A 6,324-nucleotide genomic window follows, 5' to 3' on the forward strand; every position below is an offset into this window, starting at 1 on the left:
GTATACGCAAGAAATGTTAGACCCGGGTGCCCGCTTCCGTTGTCGGACCAGTAAGTGCCCCCTCTGTTCGGCTCAACTTTCCAGGCGGAACATCTTCGCAAAGAAGAATTCATGAAGTCGTTCCACGTATGCAGGCCATTCGTCGCCTCCCCCCTCGAACGGTTCGATCCTGCCGAACGTCGGCATAGTCCTCTAAAGAACACACGCACTGTAAAAAATCTTTCGTAGAAAAAACGAGAAAATGCTTGGCAGCTCTATTAAGAGGGGATGCCCATTAAAATAACGCACCCCCATATTCAGAAAATATGTGAAAAGGGACGTTAATGCAACGATACCCATTTTTTCAAAATACGAGGATGCTCGTTAAACTTATGTGTACACATCATTTTAATGAGCATCCTTATACTCTGAAAAAATGGGTATTATAACATTAATCTAACGTGCCCCCATATTCTGAAAAAATGTGGAAAAAGTCGTTAATATGACAATACTCATTCTTCCGAAGTATAAGGATGCCCATTAAAATTATGCATGCACATAATTTTAACAAGCAACCTTGCACTTTGGTAAAATGGGTACCGTTGCATTGACGACATCTTTTTTCACATATTTTCACAATATGGGGGTACATTAGCATTTTAATGGGCAACCCCTCTTAATAGAGCTGCCAAGCATTTCATCATTTCTTTTTTACAAAATATTTGTTTCTACATCTCTTTTTAGCTGAGGCACTGAAGTAGCTCATGTTCTGCAGTCCAATATTTTTCACTTACACAAGTTTCTGTGCAACGATATTCTGAAATATAAGTTCAGGGTCATTGATGCACCTGAAAACGTGGACCATATACTATGGGGATTGCAATGCAATGCAATAGTGAATTCATGCACTTTGGAGCAGTTCTGCTGCTTTGTCTAAAATGAAGAGAAAATAATTGGCACAGAAACTTTAACTTCAAAATAGGTGAGATAGGGCGCAGCAAAACAGCAGCTAGCTAGTGTTTCTCATGTGATGCACCTGCAGACACAGCTGTCAGCTGCTAAAATCTGTTGCAAGCCAAGAATAATAGGTAAGTGGAGAGAAGGAAACCACCATTGCACCATGATTGGTTGTTTTCTCCTCCCCACTCCCCTGCTCTCCAACCTCCGCTCTGCTGATGTTGAAAGAGTGGTGGGCTCTGTGGGAGGGGCTTGCTCTTGCTGTTCTAGAGTTGCAACAGACCAGAGCGACCTGGAGGTTTTCGAAAGTGCAACTCAAGCTGGCCGGATCATATTAAGGCATCATATCGGCAGCAAATTCTCACAACATAAACACCCTTGAGAAAGGGTTCAGAATTGAGACAGCAGTGAAAATGCAAAATAGTTTGGTCGGTCGTTTGTAAATTATTTTTCTTTAGCTCTTTGTAGCTGTTTTCTTCGAGCTTATTTTAAACAACAAAAAACGATTGAAATTGTAATAGCTCTTTTTATTATATCTAAAATTCGTTTATGGGTACTTCTTCCGAGGTGTAGGGCTATCTCAATGCTCCCTGCATATGCAAAAGAAAGATGTATATAGTCATAAGCTAAGCACAAGGCTGTCGAAACAACACAAAACAAGGTGAGCCTGACATGCACACAATACAAATAATCCTGCTCGATCTGCAAAGAGAGACCAGCCCACCTTGATGAAAACAACTGGTCTGGACCATGAGGGAAGGCCAGCACATCTCGGCGCCTAGTGTTTTCCTCCGAGGAGACCTGCGCTAATCACAGAAATTGTAGTTTTAGTTGAAAACCAATTGGCATTGCAGGAGAGAGGCATGAAATATCTGATACAGCAAGTAATGTCCGTGACAAATAGGACACAGACCACAGCTCACTTCCAGTAAAACACCGTGCTTTGGGCCTCAGGCAATTAACGAAACAAAACTTGTCTATGCTCCATCTTGCACTTTACGTGCAGAAAACCTGCAACTGCCAGGAAAAATGCAGATTTAGTTGAAAACCAACTGACATTTCAGAAGAGAAGAAAAATCTAGGGCAGCAAATAATGTCTGTGACAAGTAAGGCTGGTAGGAGACCATAGCTCACCTTCAATAAAACAATGTGCCTGGGCCAGTTAAAAAAAGAACCCCTTGTTCGGACCCCAGTCTACGCTTTCATCTGAAGAAACCTGCGGTTAACAGGAAAATGCAGTTTTAGTTGAAAACCAATTGATATTTAAGAAGAGGAGCAAGATAAAACCTGATGTGGCTAATAATGTCTGTGATGAATAAAACACAGACCACTTGTAATGGGACCATAGCTCACCTTCAGTAAAACTCCATGCCTTGGACGATTAAAAAAACAAAAAAACTTGTCCACGCTCCATCCTGCGCTTTACGTGCAGAAAACCTGCAATTGCCAGGGAAAATGCAGATTTAGTTGAAAACCAACTGACATTTCAGGAGATAAATCTATACTCCGTTTCACCTTCCGTCCGAGCACAGCGGACACTAGGAGCCATCCCAGCCAATGCGGCGTTGAGGGAGTGTCATGCGACCTTGAGCTCCCTGTGTCGCCCCGCCCCACCGGCAGGTCACGCGACTTTCTCCGGCGCTGGATCGGCTGGGATGGCTCGTGGCGTCCACTGCGCTCGGACTGAAGGTGAAACGGAGTATAGTGCAGTGAATAATGTCTGTCACGAATAAGGCACAGACACTTAAAGAACAACATAGCTCACCTTCATAAAGTATCAAATGTCCTAAACTGAAAGTTTGCGTTAAATGTGTTCATTTGACATCCTGGTTTAATTGACCCAGGTTTTCATTAGTCAATGATCCAAAAAAAGCAAAATGTTTGTCGAATCTGTGTTACATTTAAATTGTAGAACAGGTGTCCCACTGTACAAGCTATTTTGATGTCTGTGGGCTTGTTTCAATTCCACAAATTAACTACAAATGTCTGAGTAAAAAAGTGAAAGCCGTTTACAAATCCCTGTAACGCCGAATTGGAGCGCAGCTCTTGAGGAGGAGGAGTGAAGGGTACTGAGGGGAGGGTAGACCCCTCCCCCTTCTCCTCTTCCTCCCCTCATTCTTTAATATGCTCCGGGGGGGGTGTCACGTGACTTCGGGGAGGGGGTCACGTGACCTCGGGGAGGCGTGACCTGGGGGTGACCTCAAGGCCACGTGACCCCAAAGGTGACCCCCACGTGACCTTGGGGGTCACGTGACCTGGAGGGGTCACGTGACCTCGGGGGGTCACGTGACCTCAGAGGGGTCACGTGACCTCAGAGGGGTCACGTGACTTGGGGGTCACGTGACCTTCAAAGGGTCACGTGGGGTAATCTTGGGGTCACGTGACCTTGAGATGACCTTGGAAGGGGTCACGTGACCTCGAGGGGTCACGTGACCTTCAGGGGGTCACGTGGGGTCACGTGACCTTAAGATGACCTTGGGAGGGGTCACGTGACCTTGGGGGTCACGTGACCTTGGGATGACCTTGGTTACGCCGACGCCGACGCCGACGGCGACGCCGCTCAAGCCGGGAACGGGCCCCTAAGAGCTGCGCTCTAAAAGAGAAACATTAGACACCTGCAGTAATTACCACAGAGGAGAGTATGTGAATTAGCCATCCGCATGTTATGGTTGCTATTGATTTGGCTTCAAATAGCGCTGCTCTAGCATGATTCCCAAGGAAGTTACAACTCCGCAGAGAGTGAAATACTACCACCGCAGACCGCTGAAGTGCAAAACTTCTTTTTTGCCTATAAAACACATGGTTTGGAGTGTTGCCCAATTTAAAAGAGCAGCACGCTGGCATTTGGTCCTTTGATGTTTGAGCACACTCCTCTGTGGAAGTAGTCAAGTGGTGTATACGTACCTTCAGACTATGGTGATGGCAATTACGGTGCAGGCCGCTTGCAACCACCACTGGACGGAGGGACGCAGAGCCAGGCAGAGCCCTGCTGTAGGTCTGGGTAAAAAAGAGAAACATTAGATGCCTGCAGTAATTACCACAGAGGAGAGAGTATGTGAATTAGCCATCCGCATGTTATGGTTGCTATTGGTTTGGCTTCAAATTGTGCTGCTCTGGCATGATTCACAAAAAAGTTACAACTCCGCAGAAAGTGAAATACCACCACCGCAGACCGCTGAAGTGCAAAACTTCTTTTTTGCCTATAAAACACATGGTTTGGAGTGTTGCCCAATTTAAAAGAGCAGCACGCTGGCATTTGGCCCTTTGATGTTTGAGCACACTCCTCTATGGAAGTTGTCAGGTGGTGTATACGTACCTTCAGACTATGGTGATGGCAATTACGGTGCATGCCTTGCTTGCGACCGCCACTGGACAGAGGGACGCAGAGCGAGGCAGAGCCCTGCCGTAGGTCTGGGTAAAAAATAGAAACATTAGACGCCTGTAGTAATTACCACAGAGGAGAGAGTATGTGAATTAGCCATCCGCATGTTATGGTTGCTATTGATTTGGCTTCGAATGGCGCTGCTCTAGCATGATTCACAAGAAAGTTACAACCCCGCAGAGAGTGAAATACCACCACCGCAGACCGCTGAGGTGCAAAACTTCTTTTTTGCCTATAAAACACATGGTTTGGAGTGTTGCCCAATTTAAAAGAGCAGCACGCTGGCATTTGGCCCTTTGATGTTTGAGCACACTCCTCTATGGAAGTTGTCAGGTGGTGTATACGTACCTTCAGACTATGGTGATGGCAATTACGGTGCATGCCTTGCTTGCGACCACCACTGGACAGAGGGACGCAGAGCGAGGCAGAGCCCTGCTGTGGGTCTGGGTAAAAAATAGAAACATTAGACGCCTGTAGTAATTACCACAGAGGAGAGAGTATGTGAATTAGCCATCCGCATGTTATGGTTGCTATTGATTTGGCTTCAAATTGCGCTGCTCTAGCATGATTCACAAGAAGGTTACAACCCCGCAGAGAGTGAAATACCACCACCGCAGACCGCTCAAGTGCAAAACTTCTTTTTTGCGTATAAAACACATGGTTTGGAGTGTTGCCCAATTTAAAAGAGCAGCACGCTGGCATTTGGCCCTTTAATGTTTGAGCACACTCCTCTTTGGAAGTAGTCAAGTGGTGTATACGTACCTTCAGACTATGGTGATGGCAATAACGGTGCAGGCCTCGCTTGCGACCACCACCGGACAGAGGGACATAAAGAGCCCTTCTGTAGGTCAGGGGAAACAGAGAAAAATTAGGCGCGCAAAATAATTTCCACGGAGGACGGTACGAAAGCCCTTTTTGTTAAATTACCATCAGCATGTTATGCTGAATTTAATGACTGAGCTCCAACTGTCGGTTCCCGAACATGATTGACAGGGAAGTTATGGCTCCGAAGACAGTGAACACTGACGCCAGGGTTCGTTTAACTTTCTAGCGTAAGCAACAAGTGCTTTAAAGTACTGTATTTTCCGGTCTAAAGACTCTAGGAGCCAATTTTGCCTAAAAAATAAGTTTTCGTTCGGATAGTTGGCGCTCAATGCATAGTCCGCAGGGCAAAACGTAGGCTGAAAAGCTAACATCCATAGTCTGTCAGTCCGCACCTCTCGCACAAAAGATATTTGCGGACGAAAGTCTGGATTTTCTTGTGCACCTCTCCTAGGTGAACTGCAGAGCTCTCAGCTTGACCCACACTGACTGCTTGCAGGCATACAAGCGAGCAGTGTGTCACACGCAAGGCATAGAAAGCCTGAGCAACAGATTGAAAGTGTGACGTTCACTTCTTAATCCCGGCATAAAACATTCTAAAATCTGCAAGCCAATCAGACCAGTCTGGTGCTAACGAAGGATCTAGAAGCAAAAATTATTGCATAGTATAACCCGTATCTGTAGATAGTCTGCACAACACAAAAAAACAACTTTTATACATGCATAGTCTGCGGACTATAGACCAGAAAATACGCACTGTCTGATTCCGGAGAGCTGCACACTTCCGTTTTGCCTTTTGATGTTTGGCCTAATTATACCAACACACTCATTGATAGAGTTAGTCAAGTGGTGTACACATAATTTGAGATGTTGCTGATGTCAGTTATACTACATGACTTACTTTCCGCCACAACATAACACAGGGTCACATAGCCACACAAAACAGTAATATATGTTTGGGGAAAAAAAAAAGTTACAAAAAACAATTTAATACTATGTACACGCTTGAATTTGCATGGACCAGGTAACGGAAACCTTTTCGAATTTACCGTCTGCATAAATGTACTCGGTGCGACCGTAAAAGCCGGCACGCTTGGCACGCTGGCAAGATTTGCAGCTGGCAATGAACGATATAATTGCGATAAAGATTTATTTTTACAAATTAAATTACCGATTACCCAGAT

General features: G+C 45.4%; 1 long non-coding RNA gene across 4 annotated transcripts; it reads right to left on the reverse strand.

Moving 5' to 3' along the window:
• Window positions 1-1,693: 1,693 nt before the first annotated feature.
• Window positions 1,694-5,163, reverse strand: LOC115324990. Of its 4 annotated transcripts, none has more exons than XR_006077534.1 (5): window positions 5,081-5,163; window positions 3,841-3,933; window positions 2,290-2,373; window positions 2,071-2,152; window positions 1,694-1,737 (listed from the first exon to the last, which is right to left on the reverse strand). It is a non-coding gene; the product is annotated as an uncharacterized LOC115324990 (long non-coding RNA). The 4 variants fall into 4 exon arrangements; XR_005716284.3 differs by lacking the exon at window positions 1,694-1,737 and adding an exon at window positions 1,902-1,947; XR_006077533.1 differs by lacking the exon at window positions 1,694-1,737 and having other exon boundaries at window positions 1,914-2,152.
• Window positions 5,164-6,324: the final 1,161 nt, after the last annotated feature.

Source organism: Ixodes scapularis, unplaced genomic scaffold (assembly GCF_016920785.2).
Source record: "Ixodes scapularis isolate PalLabHiFi unplaced genomic scaffold, ASM1692078v2 PGA_scaffold12__126_contigs__length_90152505, whole genome shotgun sequence".
Taxonomy (NCBI): Eukaryota; Metazoa; Arthropoda; class Arachnida; order Ixodida; family Ixodidae; genus Ixodes; species Ixodes scapularis.